This window comes from Lepidochelys kempii, chromosome 1 (genome assembly GCF_965140285.1).
Source record: "Lepidochelys kempii isolate rLepKem1 chromosome 1, rLepKem1.hap1, whole genome shotgun sequence".
NCBI classification, from domain to species: Eukaryota; Metazoa; Chordata; order Testudines; family Cheloniidae; genus Lepidochelys; species Lepidochelys kempii.
In genome coordinates, this window is record NC_136380.1 from 231841143 (window position 1) to 231860991 (window position 19849).

The following is a 19849-nucleotide window of genomic DNA, read 5'->3' on the forward strand; positions in this document are numbered from 1 at the left end:
GTGTCTTTGGGGCCAGGATCAAAGTGTGTATGGTTTTGCTGTGTGTGTGGGCTGTGCCCATGATGTGTGAGTACTGTTGAGATGTAAGTTATAACCTAGAATGGAGCAAGTAATGTACACTCAGTTTATTTTCTTTTGTCGTTTCCTAGTCTGGGAGTCTTTGGCTCAGATCAGCATGTAAAAATAATTTATCTTAATTAAAGCATAAATTGAATCAGATTATCATCAATTAGATTTTAATTCATGTTTTATATTCTTATATGAAATGAATATTAATAAAATACTAATATTATTTTACAGCTGTTAATTTTACATTAATAGTATGGCCATATGGGAATTTTGTTCCTTTTGGGATATGCAGTTGTTGCGCAGGGCTCTCTTATCACACATCTTTTGTGCACTGTAAAGGTGATCATACAGATTTTTATTGGTACGCCAATAAAGAGAGCGAGATTTCCCTCCCCCTCCCCCCCGGTGGAAAAAGGAAAGACTGCAACTTTAGTAATGAAGCCCTGTAATAAAGATGGTACAGGCCAATAGTACTTGCTGTTCCCTGGTAGGAACCTTATCTTTTGTTTTTAATTATTTTTTATTAGAGCAGGTGCATGTTAAAAATGTAGAGATATGGGAGTTTCTAAATAAATTGGCAGAAAATACAAAGTTAAGCATATTCCTTAAAATGTGAGTAATATTGACTAGAAGAAGAAAAGAGAACAGGTTATAATTACACTAATAAGGTGAAAAATGTGAATTATGTTCATTTTTGTGTCTTCAACATGTTCAATGAAGAGCTCTCATTGCTATTATGTTATGGAGAGCCATGTTCTACCCTTACGCTGCCTGCAATGCCCCTAATAATGACAATGGGAATTTTGTGGACCTTGCACCTAGTATAAGCAGTTGCACCACCGGGAACATTTTACACCCACTTCGTGCTTAGTGTGCCTGGTATCAATGACTACACAAGGTTCAGGACAAAGGGGAATTAGGGCTAAAGCTATGTAAGAAAAGATTGTTGAGATACTGTTGCCCTGCCAGGAGCTATACAATCACTACTAAGAAAGCAACACCAATTCCGTATGTCTGATCCTTGGTGGGGCATTTTGGTCACATCCTGGATGTTGGCAACGATTTACAATTTATCTCCTTCATGCCCTGCAGAAGACAACGGGGATATTGGTTTGGCAGGAAAACCTATGCTTGATGTATAGATTTTACAAAACTGACTGATTTCCCTTCCTGTAGTTGGCTATCCCAATGAACACATCTATTTATTATTATATGTACAGCCATGCTGAACACCATACAGCCACATAACAGAGCATTAAACGATTAAACCATGTTGTTTAGGCCCTTCCCCCGACCCCTGTTAATGAAAAGCTGATTTTTGGCACATGAAAACAAATCTTTGACTACCAAACTCTTTCTACTGCGTCCTTTCAATTACTCTGGGCTGGGTAGGATATGAACTTTTGTCCCTCATGAGTAAGATCATTGTTGCCTAGTTCCTATCCTGTTCTCTAAACACCCTCTAATGCTGTCTTATGTATAAACAGCGTACTGGTGACTGTACTCTCCGCTCTGTGTAGCTGACCTAATTTACATCATATTTCTTTGCTTTGCTCCTTGCAGTTTCATTGTTAGTTTTTTACCATTTTCACAATTGGTATAGCTTTTCAGCTGCTTCCGTGTGGCCACCTACTTTGGCTACAGCATCTGTACCATTCTAGCAGCAGAGTCCAGATTAGAGTTCCTCTTTTTATGATCATAAACTCATGCACAGACAGTTTATTTTGGAGCACTCAGACTTTCCGTTTTTGTCGTTGCTCTTTTAAAGGCTGGAGTGGGTTCTGCATTTTGCCACCACTACATCCTTCCCTGCCCTTCCTGTGGTTGGTTTTACCAGAAGCAAAAGACTTTCTTGTAAATGTCTGACCTGCTATGCACAGAAAGATATAAATACATCACAAGAAAGGTTGAGGACTTTGTTATGGCCCCACACTGCAGAGCAAGACACAGAAGACCCCTTACTGTTAACTGTGCATCATCAAGTTGGTCAACATTTCTTCTTCTCCTCACCCTGCCCTCACATCTCTTGTCTATCATCCCTGTCCTCCTCTACAGACCATGTGGGACCATTGTTCATGCTGGTTCCCCTCCACTGACTTCATCCCTTTCCTGGCACTACTGCTTCCCACTCTTCCTGTCCCGTGCATTGTAAGCAGAGTGGGGAACTCAAACCAGAGGAAACAGAACTGAGCCATCCCCAAGGGACCAGCATAATCTTCACTCCCATCGTACAGTGGAGTGGGGGCAGATTCCAAATGAAGCCTTTCTGTTGCCCACAGCAGTACAGAGTAATGACGCAAATGGGTGCTCGCTACTACGGGCTGGAAACCCCCCCATTATTACCAGATGGACAGCGTGCGTGATTTGTTTCACAAGAATCTACTGTGGCCAAACATTCCATTTGTCTGTGTCATGTTCAAGCTCCTTGCTCAGAGCCAAACCTTGAGTTTTTCTCAGTTACTTCTTTTTCAGGTTCCTCCAGCACTCTTGGATGAATACCGTCCAGTCCTGGTGAGTTCTTGATGATCAGTGTTCGTTCCAGTACCTCCTCTTTTCACACCTCAATCAAAGGAAACCTGCATGGTGTTTATAATAATAATTTAAAATATAGATTATGCTAAATCAAGCTGACTTCTCGTTTGTGATATTAGAAAGGCTCTCAGCAAGGAGAACTCAGATGACATGCTGTGTCTGTGATGTGATGTAAATTTAGACTTTACAGAGGCTTCTGAAACAAGTAGCACATAAAAGTTTGATCTGTACACTGGCCCTTCGAAGTCTGGAATGTCAAACCAGATAGTCAATTGGTTAAATTGTGCAACAAAAATGTGACCGTGTATAGCACAAAGAAACCATCCTGATTTTCACATTATGAGAGTGATGGGTCGTCCTTCAGGATAGGTTGTAGATCCTTGATGATGCGTTGGAGAGGTTTTAGTTGGGGGCTGAACGTGATGGCTAGTGGCGTTCCGTTATTTTCTTTGTTGGGCCTGTCTTGTAGTAGGTAACTTCTGGGTACTCTTCTGGCTCTGTCAATCTGTTTCTTCACTTCAGCAGGTGGGTATTGTAGTTGTAAGAACTCTTGATAGAGATCTTGTAGGTGTTTGTCTCTGTCTGAGCGGTTGGAGCAAATGTGGTTGTATCGTAGAGCTTGGCTGTAGACAATGGATCGTGTGGTGTGGTCACTTTCACAGATCGTGGGAGACAGGCCAGTCCTTGCTTACAGACAGCCCCCTAGCCTGAAGCAAATACTCACCAGCAACCACACACCACACAACAGAATCACTAACCAGGAACCTATCCTTGCAGCACAGCCCATTGCCAGCTGTGTCCACATATCTATTCAGGGGACACCATCATAGGGCCTAATCACATCAGCCACGCTATCAGAGGCTCGTTCACCTACACATCTACCAATGTGATGTATGCCATCATGTGCCAGCAATGCCCCTCTGCCATGTACATTGGCCAAACTGGACAGTCTCTATGTAAAAGAATAAATGGACACAAATCAGATGTCAAGAATTATAACATTCAAAAGCCAGTTGGAGAACAGTTCAGTCTCTTTGGTCACTCGATTACAGACCTAAAGGTGGCAATTCTTCAACAAAAAAACTTCAAAAACAGACTCCAACGAGAGACTGCTAAATTGGAATTAATTTGCAAACTGGATACAATTAACTTAGGCTTGAAGAAAGACTGGGAGTGGATGGGTCATTACACAAAGTAAAACTATTCTCCCCCCGCCCCCCAGCTGTTCCTCAGATGTTCTTGTCAACTGCTGGAAATGGCCCACCTTGATTATCACTACAAATGGTCCCCCTCCCCCCCCCCACTCTCCTGCAGGTAATAGCTCACCTTACCTGATCACTCTCATTACAGTGTGTATGGTAACATCCATTGTTTCATATTCTCTGTGTATATAAAATCTCCCCACTGTTTTTTCCACTGAATGCATCCGACTAAGTGAGCTGTAGCTCACGAAAGCTTATGCTCAAGTTAATTTGTTAGTCTCTAAGGCGCCACAAATCCTCCTTTTCTTTTTGCGGATACAGACAAACACGGCTGCTACTCTGAATTCAATTAAAGTGGGCTATTATCAACAGGAGGAAAAATCACTTTTGTACTGGTAATCAAGGTTGCCCATTTCAAACAGTTAACATGAAGGTGTGAGTAACAGTAGGGGGAAATTAGCATGGGGAAATTAGTTTTTAGTTTTTGTAGTGCCCACTCTGAAACCTGTAATTTATTTGTTAGTGTATTTCAAGAGGTTGACAAAGATCACTTGACCTTCAGGGATAAGGGTGTGCAGGGAGTGGGGAGAACCAGATTTTCTTTGTTTTAGATTATAATAAAATTTTCAATGCCTCATGACCCCCCACATTCCCTGTTGCATTTCATGACACCCTTTTGGGTCACACTCAATGGTTAAGAAACACTGATGTAGGGTATCATCCCTCTCAAGATCATGCCTTGAGACTTCTGATCCAGCAAAGTATTTAAGCAAATGCTTAATATTAAGCCCATGCTTGAGTGCTTTGCTGAATTGGGGCCAGAGAGAGAATAATTATGAAACGCCACAATGCCCTTTATGAGCAGATTATAGCTTCCTAGAAAACAGAAGATTTTTTTATAAGCTTAAATTAAAAGTTTAGTTAAATACCAAGGGAGTGCCAGAAGTATTTATGTAAATACTACAATCTCCTGATGGTACCGAGATCTGATGAAAGGATGGTTTCCTCCCACCCCATGTGGTTAGAAGAAATTAACACTGCTTGATATCTGTGCAGGTATGCTGCATAAACGAACATTGGCTTGAACCAAACAATCTCCTGATAGCCTGGCACAGTTGGAAGTTCCCTTTCATTGATAAATTCTTAAAATAAACAAAAGTAAAACTAAACATACAGTAGCAATTTGAGTTAATGGGTAACTCATACACATTCCCATCTGGTGCTAATTATCAATGGAGTGAGGGAAACAAGTAATTCAGCCTTGTACATTTGAATTGCTAAAATATATTAGCAGTAGAATAAAGATTCGTTGATCAAACGTAGCATGAAATATCTAATCTCCTTATTGCCATGTTTACTATGTGTAATGGTAGATTAATAGGTATATGCATAAAGAATATTTGTTAAATAGACAATTGATGGCCTGCATTTATACTTTGGGAATAATAGTACCCTACAGTCTATTTAATAAAAATAATAATTTTGTCAGTTCAAATAAGATTGGTTTGATAATGAGACCTTTATTAAGGAAAAGTTTCAAGTAGTTGTTGAAATTCTGGTTACCCACATAGTTAAAAATATAAGCAGTGCACGGCCATATAGGGGCTTGTTCTATGACTATCTACTTAAACATATTAAACTGTGAAATTTCCTCCAATATCTCTGAGCATAGCAGGGGCAGAGACCATCCTTTGTTCTGTGTTTGTACAGTGCCTGACACAACAGAGTTCTGGTCCACGACTGGGGCTCCTAACTACAGCAGTACAAATAATAATAATTCTGGAAATATTTAGGAATCACATTTGTCTTTTATAGCATATTCTTTTTGAGGGCTTCAAAGCACTTTAAAACATTAACTGCCTACATTTTCCCAACAACCCTGTGAAGTAGGATGCAAAAGAGATGAAGGCAACAAGTCATTGGCCGTTATGGGAAAAGAAGCCAGGTTGCCTGATTTCTAATCCTTTGCACTAGCTGGTCCGCTTCTCATGCTAACTCAGTACCACCTACTATACTAATGAGGAGGAATTGACATTGAATACATCAGAAAGGCATCATTGCTGGTATCTTACCATTCCTTAAAGGAGACTGTTAAGCCTATTTTTAAATATGTACTTTCCTGTGCTGCTAATAATATAGATTGTTAAAGCTGGGAGAACTTTAGTCATATGACTGGCTGTTTGTGCGCGGGGGAAGGTGGTACTGATTTTTACTGGGGGGAGTTATTTTTGGTTTGAGGGTGTAGAGCAGCTGTTGGCTTTCTTTCAGTTGGTAACACTTTTGAATTTTGGCAAAGGTACGTATAGCTCTGGATAGGCTCTTTCTTGTATATGTTATATACATGTAAATAAATAAAAAGAAACGTATTGAATAGAGACAAAAATTATTTTGTGTCAGGGCAAAGGAGAGTCACAAGTAGGAGATTGAAGTGATGGAGCTAAACAGGCTTTCCATGATTCAATGGCTGTGGAAGCTAAGGGGCATTTCTGTAGTTGTGTACAACCAGATCCAAGGTAAGATCACTCAGTGCATCTTGGCCTTTGGCATAGGAATCCAGGGTTTCTGAATTGACTATGCAGGCAGCAGTAGACAACAGAGCAGTGTTCCTCAGGAAGGAAGTGTGACCGGAATCAGGAGTACATTTGTGGTGAAATTGACTGACTGGGCTGAAAAGAAATGCTACTGAAGAAGAAGTGGGTTACTTAATGAAGCATTTAAAAGAACCCACAAGAAGACAAAACAAGGAAATAGAGTGTGAGAAGGGCTGTAATTCTCGCAGTAAGGGTCTCCATTAACTGTGTGACACATGAACACCAGGTGATTCCAAGGAAAAGGTGTGGGTGGGAGCCATGGGAGAGAGCAATGTCTTTTCCCCTCTCCTCACTAGTGTGTCAACGTTTCCTCCGTACCATCTGCCGCATAAGTAAAGCACTACTGAGGTTCACTACGCTCCAGAGGTTTCCAGCTGTGAGGAACAGCCTTAAATTCCAGCAAGAACCCCTTGGTTCACGGTACATCTACGCAGCCCGTGGCAGTGAGCCTCCCAGCCCAGGTCGACGGACTTAGGCTCACAGACCTCGTACTACTGCGCTAAAAACAACTGTGTAGATGTTGCAGCTTGGGCTGGAGCTTGGGTTCTGACACCTAGAGAAGGGGGATGGGCTTCAGAGCCTGAGCCCCAGGCTGAGCTCAGCTTCAGAGTGCTGTCTACACATCTGTTTTTAGTGTGGTAGCACAAGCCCAAGTCTTGGGAGGCTCGATTGTGTGGGCTGTGTAGACAGACCCATGGAGTCTGGCAGTGAAGAGTGCTCATAGAATATCAGGGTTGGAAGGGACCTCAGGGGGTCATCTAGTCCAACCCCCTGCTCAAAGCAGGACCAACCCCAACTAAATCATCCCAGCCAGGGCTTTGTCATGTCACATGAGACATACTGTGTTAAAAGTGACCCATGAACTACTTAAAATTGTTTTGATCATTTGATTTTTTTTTAAATAAATCTGTGGCTAATTTACTCTAAAATGTATCTGATATATATGGGAGTAGGAACTCCAGAAATAAGGCACAAGTACAAAGTGACTGATCTGCAGGTGGTGTAAATGAAGCTACCCTGATTTACAATAGGTGAGGATCTGACCCTTTTAATCTATAGGTAGCGCCAATTTTTGTACAGCCAACTATTTCCATATTTTGCAGCACGGTGTGAGGGTTCTCAAGACATTTAATGAGAGTGTCTCCTCCCAAACAGCTGTTTGTGCATAAAGAAAAGCATTGTACATACTTACAGGAGCATCGCTAAGTTTTTAGTTCAGAGTATGATCCAGTGGAGATGGCACTGGACTGGGAATGAGAAGATGTGGGTTTAGGTCCTGGCTCCAGCCCTGACTTTCTTGTGATTTTGGCCAAGTCACTGCACCTGTTTCCCCTCCCACCCTTGATCTGCCTTATCTATTTAGCATGTAAGCTCTTTGGAACAAGGATAGTCTTTCATTGCACGTTTTTGCAGCGCCTAGGAGAGCAGGGCCCTGATCTTGGTTGAGACAAATAATGAGGAATCTTAGAAGCCCACCAGTCCTGCGGGATGAATTCCATAGAGTAACCCTGAGTTCCTTTGAAAAAGTCACTCTCTTCCTGCAAGGCAAGTGGAATTTAAGGCTTCAGCACTATACTTTTAGTGGGCGTTTTCTGCTAGGAAGGAAATCTGCAAGCCTCAGCAAAGCATTAGCTGATCACATTGCCAAGGCAAGGAGCTAATGGGGACCTGCCCCAGGAACCGTGACTGTCAGGGGACTTGTATCCTGGCCTGCCAGACCTGAAACTTCTTGTGAAACTTTTATATTCCACATATTGTTTTGTAGTTCTCGTCCTGATGAGACAGTCTATGGCATCAAAATGACACTGGCTAATTAAATGTCAGCAGAATCAGAAGCTGTTGCAAGGCTTTTACACTCAGATTGCCAAGATTGAAACAGAAATCCAGGAGGCACATCACCCTCCCTGCAGCTCATTAAGAGGGTATTTATCTCTACCTTCAACCAGCTCCAGTGTATAGATCCAGTATGGAGACTGCCACAGGGCCTTGACACTAATGAGCCCCTGAAAGTTAAACAAACGTCTGAGGCTGCCAATCCTTGGCAACTTGTTCTGCAACTTTTTCTTTTCCTATTTTTTTGACATTGGCTTCCAGCTATTACCCCATCATTTAAGATCCAACTCCAAAATGGAATTGAATAACATGGGTCCTAGTGCCTCTGAGGAGTCCCACTGACTTCAGTGAAGCTCCTTGGGGTTGGAAGTGGCCATGCTTAGAGGATCCCACTAATAGGCTTTGGTCCAATGGGTGTTGCTTACTTTCATTTCCCTCAAAATTTTTAATAAGATCAAATGTTATCAGCTGATATCACTCCTCTGTTTGGGGACTGTGTATTGCATTAACATGGAGGTAGACATGATTAACTGGACAGGAGTTTCCTACCTCTAACTTCAGTTATCCTGTGTCCATATTATTTATGGTTTTTAAGATCTCTGTATCTGGGAAATACAATTTATTGTAGAATAGGGGCCCATAAGGCATACTAGAGGGAATACCACGAGTATTAATGTGTGGTTCTGCTCTGAAAAGTGGCTGTGTAAGATGCTACTCTCTTCTTCGAGAGACTTGCTGCTCACTGTATGTATCCACCGTCCTATCTGCTCACCTCAGTGACAAAAGTATAGTTACTACTTTTTTAGGAGAAGGAGCTGGATTTTCTTCTGACTCCCATTTCACTAGCAGAATTTTTAGCTGAGTTCCTACTGCAGGGCCAGTTCCTTTTTCGGCCAGATTCTCAGCTGGCGTAAATTGGAATAGCTCCATTGCAGTCAAAAGAGCTACACTGATTTGTACCAGCTGAAAATTTGTCCCATTGCCTTCATGTTCTGCTCTCGGTTACACTGGTGTTTTCCATTGACGCCATACGGTCAGTAACAGTGTAATGAAGGGCAGCACTTACCCTGCAGAATCCTCATTACTGATGGCGATATATGAAGCAGAAAGAACACGGCTCAGTTTTCAGGCTGAGTTTGCAGAGGTGAGAATTATAGGGAGAAAAATCATTCTACCTGTAAACTGAACAAATCTGATCTAGAAGTCTTTGAGAGAGATTAAATGTGGAATCCCACAGTGCCATTTTTACACTCACTTTTCAAAGTGGACTGCACTTTGTCACCATAAACCACAGTGCCTAATATTGTCTGCACAGAAATATATGTAATATACCACTGACATTGTTTATATTGCAGCAGAGGCACCCTGATTAATAGATATATACATGATATTGAATTGTAACCATACTACCATAGACAAAGTCTTACATCCGAGGCTGAGCTGGGACTGATGCGTTACAGGTGATCTGCAAAGGACTTGCATAAAATGGGGTTATTCCCCTTTCGTGAGGAGTGTGATCATGTTGAAATTTCCAGCTAGCAAATTCTGGTATAACAGCTGGCTACGTTTTCTTTACATCAAGAATAAGATGGAAGATTACTTAGGACACCAGTAGTATCTCAGGGTGGAAACAGACACTTAATTATGGTGGCTCTTACTTTCATGCATAGGGTTGTACAAACTGGGGTCCAGTTTTCCCACCTGGTGTATGGCTAGTGACATTAGGATGATTTTTCCTCTGGATCACCTGCTGGATCACATCCCACGTCATTCATAGAATCATCGAATATCAGGGTTGGAAGGGACCTCAGGAGGTCATCTAGTCCAACCCCCTGCTCAAAGCAGGACCAAACCCCAACTAAATCATCCCAGCCAGGGCTTTGTCAAGCCTGACCTTAAAAACCTCTAAGGAAGGAGATTTCACCACCCTCCTAGTGAAAAAGCTTTTCCTAATAGCCAACCTAAACCTCCCCCACTGCAACTTGAGACCATTACTCCTTGTTCTGTCATCTGCTACCACTAGAACAGTCTAGATCCATCCTCTTTGGAACCCCCTTTCAGGTAGTTTAAAGCAGCTATCAAATCCCCCCTCATTCTTCTCTTCTGTAGACTAAATAATCCCCGTTCCCTCAGCCTCTCCTCATAAGTCAGTTCTCCAGCCCCCTAATCATTTTTGTTGCCCTCTGCTGGACTCTGTCTAATTTTTCCACATCCTTCTTGTAGTGTGAGGCCCAAAACTGGACACAGTACTCCAGATGAGGCCTGGATAGAGGGGAATGATCACGTCCCTCAATCTGCTGGCAATGCTCCTACTTATACAGCCCAAAATGCCGTTAGCCTTCTTGGTAACAAGGGCACACAGTTGACTCATATCCAGCTTCTTGTCCACTGTAACCCCTAGGTCCTTTTCTGCAGAACTGCTGCCTAGCCACTCGGTTCCTAGTCAGTAGCAGTGCAATCATTGATTTGTTGTGATTGCCAAGGATGAGCATCAGTTGCTCACCAGTCTCTTCTTTCTATGTTTCTATCTGTTGATCATCATTTAATTGCTGGCTAACATCAATAGCACATATCTGATGAGTAGGACTAAGAAGTGTCTGTCTAGGATGAAGGTTGCACCCCCACTACTCACTTTCCTTTGCTTTCTTAGCATATGCTGCTAATTCATAGGTGGCTGGTGCAAATATTGTCCAGATGACTGCAGTAAAGAGGTGGGATTTGGAAAGGAAATATCATCACATTTTGTTTTGCCTACTCCTCTCCCCATTGCTAAGCCCTGAAAACAGCTATTCTGTTTTTTTGTTCTGTTAAGTGGATGGATGAGGCAAAAGTCCAGCAGCACTATTTAAAATGGTGGGAAGGCTGTGCCATACTGGCTGCTGGAAGAAGCATCTCGTCTGATCTCCTGCTCCTTTCTTTCATGTGGTCAGCCCTCCACTCCTGCCTCACCTCCCAGTATGTGCATAACAGTCCCCACTGGTGAACAGAAAAAGGTGATTGAGTTTGGACAGTTGTGAATTCTCTTTGCAGGGCTCAGCTGCCTGTTCTCCACTTTAATCCAATTTATCTTTGGGCAAGAGAACTTTTTGTCACAAAATAATTTTCTGTGCTTTGAGAAATACCTGTTAAAGAGGTTGGGATACTAGCAGGATTGGCCGTATAATTTGGAGGACCCGAACAAGAGCATGGTCCCAAGCAGGAGATATCATGTCGCAAGTTGCACTTGTCTTTCTGGCAGAGCAGGGGAGGTTGTCTGGCAGTATCCTTTTTCCTCTGCTTCCAGTCCCACGGCTGGAGAATAAGGCAGGGCTATCCCAAGACTTCAAGGGGATGTGGGGCCCCCAAAAGAGCAAGGTAGTAAGCAGCTGCCTACTTTGCTTGTGTGGATATGTAACTTGCTTTTTTTAGACTCTATTTGTTAGACAGCTGTAGATAGAAAGATTGCAGAGAAGTGTTATTTCCCATTCTACTTCTGCTCAGAATAAGAAACCAAAAAGAGGAACATGCTTTCAAGCAATAGAATTGAGAGCTCCTGGAAGGGAGATGCTTTCTTTTCTCCAGTTTTTATATTGTCCTGGTGGCCTTCATGAGGAGGAGAGAAGCTCTTCCACTCTGCAGACTGGGGATCCTGTGGGTGGGAACCTACCTGCTGCAGCTCTGCTTGGAGTGGGCACTGCTTTCTGCTGGTTGGATGCTGCGCAGTGTGCTGGCCTTTCAGATGAGCCCATAGTGTTCACTTATTCTGGGCACTTTGGTTTCTTGGCCTCTCATAGAAGTTGCAAGTGATTGAAATCTTTCCCCTTGCAGTGGCTGTGAAATAGACCCCCACTGGTAAGGAGGGGATCTTCCCAGTTCTGTCTCCACTCCTCTTTGTCCTCCACCTCCCCATATTCATTCTTTGCTCCTCCTTCATCTCCTAGGTCTTTCCCTCTTGCATCCCATCCACCTCCTTCACTCACATAGTTCACAGAGGTTAGTCTAAGAAGGCTGCTATGCTACGGCCTGATACTTGCACTTCCTCCCCAAGTGAATTTTGTTTTGTCATGAAACAAATTTTAGCTACGGGCCTGAAAATAGTTTCACACAAATGTTGCTAGCTAAAGGGGCAATGAATAAGACAATTTGCAGTTGGGTTTCTAATTCACTGAAGTATGTGGAAATAATTTTTCCTGCTCTTCATGCTGCTCTCATCAGGCATAAAAGAAGCAGAGGAAACATTACTTCAAAATGCTCAGAGAGTTACAAACATTATAACAAGAATAATTTGTACTTAACTACAGTAGTCTCTTGCATGTGAGAATGTTAGTGTTTCACAGGCTTTAATTCTTCCTACCTTGTAAGCTAGATAATTTATTCCCATGTTACAAATGTAGAAACGGAGGCCCAAAGTGGTTAGGTGATTTGTCAGAGGTTACACAAGAAGTCTGGGAAAGTCACTCGTTGATAATCCAAGGAGCCTGGACTTCCAGTGCCTGGCTGATACCACAAGCTGCCAGGGAAAGATTGGCTCTGAACTCTTTCAGCTACTATATATTGTATAATCATCTGAATGAAAATCTCTTAATACTTGATTCTAGGGTCTCCCTTTGCTCAATCCCGGCTGTTCCCAGTATTTGTTAAGACTATTTGCTTTGGGTAAAGTGCAAAGGTGCTGCTCTCTGAAACTGTAAAGACTCTTGGAAAGGAGGCTGTTCTGTGCATTGGCAAAAGCTCTGTTCAATTCTGATTGGAACATGGGGAGTTGAGAAGTTGTCATTACTGTTATCAGAGCCAGCTGGAATAAAAAATTCTGCTTACTTATGTTTAAGGTGATATTTCAGTTTTTCTTTCTTTCTTCACTAATGGCTCTGTCTTTTCTGTCCCATGTACAATGAATTGGCCTATGAGCACCCCTGTGCTCCCATGTCCCATCACCTTGTGCCTCATTTTCTCTCTCCTGTCTCTTTCTGTTTCCTTCTCACCTTGTTTTGTAGTCCTTTTTGTCTCTCTGGTTACTTTCCCATTGGCTCTTCTTCCTCATTCTGTCTCTCAGCAGAAAGCTACATCTTCCTTGGGTTGGCAGGAGGAACCATCAATGTTGATGCTGTGGTACCAAATCTTACGCAGCTTGGTGGCTCTATTGAGTTCCCAAGAGGGCAGGGGAAAAAAGGAATAGCTTGCAGACTGTTCCCTAGAGCCACCGCCTTTAAGAGGCAGTGCACAAGCAGTAGCAGCTTTCAAGGATCTATCTGCTTCTACTCACAGCTACAGGAGCATTTTTGCAGTAGCAAGGTGGGACAGAACTGAGATTATGCAGTTTACTCTGCTGCTCTCACTTGATCCCTTTCACCCTGGAGAAATTCTAGTGTTATGTAGGTTGGCAACACAGTCTGATTACCTGTGGAATAAATATGAACATGTTATACAAATAATTTAAAGAGAGGGAGAATTTTTTCCAGTTTATATAATTTCTTAATAGTAAGTGACGTTAAACATTATACATCCTAAATTGTAAACACTTCTAGATACGGAAGCTGTTTTTGTTTATATTGGTTTAAGAACATAAGAATGGCCTGCCTGCATCAGACCAATGGTCCAATAGACCAATGGTCTATTTCACAGCCACTGCATCAGCCCAGAATCCTGTCTTCCTACGATGTCTGGTGCCAGATGCTTCAGAAGGAATGAACAGAACAAGGCAATTTATTGAGTGATCCATCCCATGTCATCCAGTCCCAGCTTCTGGCAGTCAGAGGTTTAGGGACATCCAGAGCATGGGGTAGCATCCCTGACCATCATGGCCAATAGCTTATCTAATTCCTTTTTGAACCCAATTATACTTTTGGTCCTTACAGCTTCCCCTGGCAGTGAGTTCCACAGGTTCACTGTGCCTTGTGTGAAGGTGTACTTCCTTATGTTTGTGTTAAATCTGACGCCTGTTGATTTCATTGGCTGACCTCTGGTTCTTGAGTTATGTGAAGAGGTAAATAACACTTCCTTATTCACTCTCCAGTCCATTCATGATTTTATAGACCTCTATCATATTCCCCCCTTAGTTGCCTCTTTTCTAAGATGAACAGTCCCAATATTTTTAATCTCTCCTCATATGGAAGCTGTTCCATTCTCCTAATTATTTTTGTTGCCCTTCTCTGCACCTTTTGCAATTCTAAGGGTATGTCTACACTACGGAATAAGGTCGAATTTATAGAAGTCGGTTTTTTAGAAATCGGTTTTATATATTCGAGTGTGTGTGTCCCCACAGAAAATGCTCTAAGTGCATTAACTCGGCGTAGTGCTTCCACAGTACCGAGGCTAGAGTCGACTTCCGGAGCGTTGCACTGTGGGTAGCTATCCCACAGTTCCCGCAGTCTCCGCTGCCCATTGGAATTCTGGGTTGAGATCCCAATGCCTGATGGGGCTAAAACATTGTCGCGGGTGGTTCTGGGTACATATCGTCAGGCCCCCGTTCCCTCCCTCCCTCCGTGAAAGCAAGGGCAGACAATCATTTCGCGCCTTTTTTCCTGAGTTACCTGTGCAGACGCCATACCACTGCAAGCATGGAGCCCGCTCAGGTAACCGTCACCCTATGTCTCCTGGGTGCTGGCAGACGCGGTACGGCATTGCTACACAGTAGCAGCAACCCCTTGCCTTGTGGCAGCAGACGGTACAGTACGACCAGTAGCCGTCATCGTCATGTCCGAGGTGCTCCTGGCCACGTCGGCTGGGAGCGCCTGGGCAGACATGGGCGCAGGGACTAAATTTGGAGTGACTTGACCAGGTCATTCTCTTTAGTCCTGCAGTCAGTCCTATTGAACCGTCTTATGGTGAGCGGGCAGGCAATACGGACTGCTAGCAGTCGTACTGTACCATCTTCTGCCGAGCAGCCATGAGATGTGGATGGCATGCAGTCCTTCTGCACCGTCTGCTGCCAGCCAAAGATGTAAAAGATAGATGGAGTGGATCAAAACAAGAAATAGACCAGATTTGTTTTGTACTCATTTGCTTCCCCCCCTCCCCTGTCTAGGGGACTCATTCTTCTAGATCACACTGCAGTCACTCACAGGGAAGGTGCAGCGAGGTAAATCTAGCCATGTATCAATCAGAGGCCAGGCTAACCTTCTTGTTCCAATAAGGACAATAACTTAGGTGCACCATTTCTTATTGGAACCCTCCGTGAAGTCCTGCCTGAAATACTCCTAGATGTAAAGTCACCCCCTTTGTTGATTTTAGCTCCCTGAAGCCAACCCTGTAAGCGCCCTTCCCGGCGTCAGAGCAACAGCAAACAATCGGGCATCTGAGAGTGCTGTCCAGAGCAGTCACAATGGAGCACTCTGATGGGGCTAAAACATTGTCGCGGGTGGTTCTGGGTACGTATCGTCAGGCCCCCATTCCCTCCCTCCCTCCATGAAAGCAAGGGCAGACAATCATTTCGCACCTTTTTTCCTGAGTTACCTGTGCAGACGCCATACCACGGCAAGCATGGAGCCCGCTCAGGTAACCGTCACCCTATGTCTCCTGGGTGCTGGCAGACGCGGTACGGCTTTGCTGCACAGTAGCAGCAACCCATTGCCTTCTGGCAGCAGACGGTGCAATACGACTGGTAGTCGTCCTCGTCGTGTCCGAGGTGCTCCTGGCCACGTCGGCTGGGAGCGCCTGGGCAGACATGGGCGCAGGGTCTAAATTTGGAGTGACTTGACCAGGTCATTCTCTTTAGTCCTGCAGTCAGTCCTATTGAACCGTCTTATGGTGAGCGGGCAGGCGATACGGACTGCTAGCAGTCGTACTGTACCATCTTCTGCCAGGCAGGCAAGAGATGAGGATTGCTAGCAGTCGTATTGTACCATCTTCTGCCAGGCAGGCAAGAGATGAAGATGGCTAGCAGTCGTACTGTACCATCTTCTGCCGAGCAGCCATGAGATGTGGATGGCACGCAGTCCTGCACCGTCTGCTGCCAGCCAAAGATGTAAAAGATAGATGGAGTGGCTCAGAACAAGAAATAGACCAGATTTGTTTTGTACTCATTTGCCTCCTCCCCTGTCTAGGGGACTCATTCCTCTAGATCACACTGCAGTCACTCACAGAGAAGGTGCAGCGAGGTAAATCTAGCCATGTATCAATCAGAGGCCAGGCTAACCTCCTTGTTCCAATAAGAACGATAACTTAGGTGCACCATTTCTTATTGGAACCCTCCGTGCAGTCCTGCCTGAAATACTCCTTGATGTACAGGCACCCCCTTTGTTGATTTTAGCTCCCTGAAGCCAACCCTGTAAGCCGTGTCGTCAGTTGCCCCTCCCTCCGTCCGAGCAACGGCAGACAATTGTCCCGTGCCTTTTTTCTGTGCGGACGCCATACCAAGGCAAGCATGGAGGCCGCTCAGCTCACTTTGGCAATTAGGAGCACATTAAACACCACACGCATTATCCAGCAGTATATGCAGCACCAGAACCTGGCAAAGCGATACCGGGCGAGGAGGCGATGTCAGCGCGGTCACGTGAGTGATCAGGACATGGACACAGATTTCTCTGAAAGCATGGGCCCTGCCAATGCATGCATCATGGTGCTAATGGGGCAGGTTCATGCTGTGGAACGCCGATTCTGGGCTCGGGAAACAAGCACAGACTGGTGGGACCGCATAGTGTTGCAGGTCTGGGACGATTCCCAGTGGCTGCGAAAGTTTCGCATGCGTAAGGGCACTTTCATGGAATTTTGTGACTTGCTTTCCCCTGCCCTGAGGCGCATGAATACCAAGATGAGAGCAGCCCTCACAGTTGAGAAGCGAGTGGCGATAGCCCTGTGGAAGCTTGCAAGGTCAGACAGCTACTGGGCAGTTGGGAATCAATTTGGAGTGGGCAAATCTACTGTGGGGGCTGCTGTGATGCAAGTAGCCCACGCAATCAAAGATCTGCTGATATCAAGGGTAGTGACCCTGGGAAATGTGCAGGTCATAGTGGATGGCTTTGCTGCAATGGGATTCCCTAACAGTGGTGGGGCTATAGACGGAACCCATATCCCTATCTATCTTGGCACCGGAGCACCAAGCCGCCGAGTACATAAACCGCAAGGTGTACTTTTCGATAGTGCTGCAAGCTCTGGTGGATCACAAGGGACGTTTCACCAACATCAACGTGGGATGGCCGGGAAAGGTGCATGATGCTCGCATCTTCAGGAACTCTGGTCTGTTTCAAAAGCTGCAGGAAGGGACTTTATTCCCAGACCAGAAAATAACTGTTGGGGATGTTGAAATGCCTATATGTATCCTTGGGGACCCAGCCTACCCCTTAATGCCATGGCTTATGAAGCCGTACACAGGCAGCCTGGACAGTAGTCAGGAGCTGTTCAACTACAGGCTGAGCAAGTGCAGAATGGTGGTAGAATGTGCATTTGGACGTTTAAAGGCGCGCTGGCGCAGTTTACTGACTCGCTTAGACCTCAGCGAAACCAATATTCCCACTGTTATTACTGCTTGCTGTGTGCTCCACAATATCTGTGAGAGTAAGGGGAAGACGTTTATGGCGGGGTGGGAGGTTGAGGCAAATCGCCTGGCTGCTGGTTACGCGCAGCCAGACACCAGGGCGGTTAGAAGAGCACAGGAGGGCGCGGTACGCATCAGAGAAGCTTTGAAAACCAGTTTCATGACTGGCCAGGCTACGGTGTGAAAGTTCTGTTTGTTTCTCCTTGATGAAACCCCCCGCCCCTTGGTTCACTCTACTTCCCTGTAAGCTAACCACCCGCCCCTCCTCCCTTCAATCACCGCTTGCAGAGGCAATAAAGTTATTGTTGCTTCACATTCATGCATTCTTTATTCATTTATCACACAAATAGGGGGATGACTACCAAGGTAGCCCAGGAGGGGTGGTGGAGGAGGGAAGGAAAATGCCACACAGCACTTTAAGCACAGCACTTTAAAAGTTTACAACTTTAAAATTTATTGAATGACAGCCTTCTTTTTTTTGGGCAATCCTCTGTGGTGGAGTGGCTGGTTGTCCGGAGGCCTCCCCACCGCGTTCTTGGGCGTCTGGGTGTGGAGGCTATGGAACTTGGGGAGGAGGGCGGTTGGTTACAGAGGGGCTGTAGTGGCAGTCTGTGCTCCAGCTGCCTTTGCTGCAGCTCAACCATACACTGGAGCATACTGGTTTGGTCCTCCAGCAGCCTCAGCATTGAATCCTGCCTCCTCTCATCACGCTGCCGCCACATTTGAGTGTCAGCCCTCTCTTCAGCCCGCCACTTACTCTCTTCAGCCCGCCACCTCTCCTCTCAGTCATTTTGTGCTTTCCTGCACTCTGACATTATTTGCCTCCACGCATTCGTCTGTGCTCTGTCAGTGTGGGAGGACAGCATGAGCTCGGAGAACATTTCATCGCGAGTGCGTTTTTTTTTCTTTCTAAGCGTCACTAGCCTCTGGGAAGGAGAAGATCCTGTGATCATTGAAACACATGCAGCTGGTGGAGAAAAAAAGGGACAGCGGTATTTAAAAAGACACATTTTATAAAACAGTGGCTACACTCTTTCAGGGTAAACCTTGCTGTTAACATTACATACATAGCACATGTGCTTTCGTTACAAGGTCGCATTTTGCCTCCTCCCACCGCGTGACTACCCCCTCAACCTTCCCCCCTCCCTGTGGCTAACAGCGGGGAACATTTCTGTTTAGCCACAGGCAAACAGCCCAGCAGGAATGGGCTCCTCTGAGTGTCCCTGAAGAAAAGCACTCTATTTCAACCAGGTGACCATGAATTATATCTCACTCTTCTGAGGATAACACAGAGAGATAAAGAACGGATGTTGTTTGAATGCCAGCAAACATACACTGCAATGCTGTGTTCTACAATGTTTCCCGAGTACGTGTTACTGGCCTGGAGTGGTAAAGTGTCCTACCATGAAGGACGCAATAAGGCTGCCCTCCCCAGAAACCTTTTGCAAAGGCTTTAGGACTACATCTAGGAGAACCGCAAATGCCAGGGCAAAGTAATCCTTTCACATGCTTGCTTTTAAACCATGTATAGTATTTTAAAAGGTACACTCACCGGAGGTCCCTTCTCCGCCTGCTGGGTCCAGGAGGCAGCCTTGGGTGGGTTCGGGGGGTACTGGCTCCAGGTCTAGGGTGAGAAACAGTTCCTGGCTGTCGGGAAAACCGGTTTCTCCGCTTGCTTGCTGTGAGCTATCTACAACCTCCTCCTCATCATCATCTTCTTCGTCCCCAAAACCTGCTTCTGTATTGCCTCCATCTCCATTGAAGGAGTCAAACAACACGGCTGGGGTAGTGGTGGCTGAACCCCCTAAAATGGCATGCAGCTCATCATAGAAGCAGCATGTTTGGGGCTCTGACCCAGAGCGGCTGTTCGCCTCTCTGGTTTTCTGGTAGGCTTGCCTCAGCTCCTTCAGTTTCACGCGGCACTGCTTCGGGTCCCTGTTATGGCCTCTGTCCTTCATGCCCTGGGAGATTTTCACAAAGGTTTTGGCATTTCGAAAACTGGAATGGAGTTCTGATAGCACGGATTCCTCTCCCCAAACAGCGATCAGATCCCGTACCTCCCGTTTGGTCCATGCTGGAGCTCTTTTGCGATTCTGGGACTCCATCATGGTCACCTGTGCTGATGAGCTCTGCATGGTCACCTGCAGCTTGCCACGCTGGCCAAACAGGAA

General features: G+C 45.0%; 1 protein-coding gene across 3 annotated transcripts in view; it reads left to right on the forward strand.

The window, feature by feature from the left end:
- The window catches only part of ITPR2 (inositol 1,4,5-trisphosphate receptor type 2), a 356350-nt gene that overhangs the window by 273691 nt on the left and 62810 nt on the right, over positions 1-19849 (forward strand). The gene's annotated exons all lie outside the window — the stretch shown is intronic.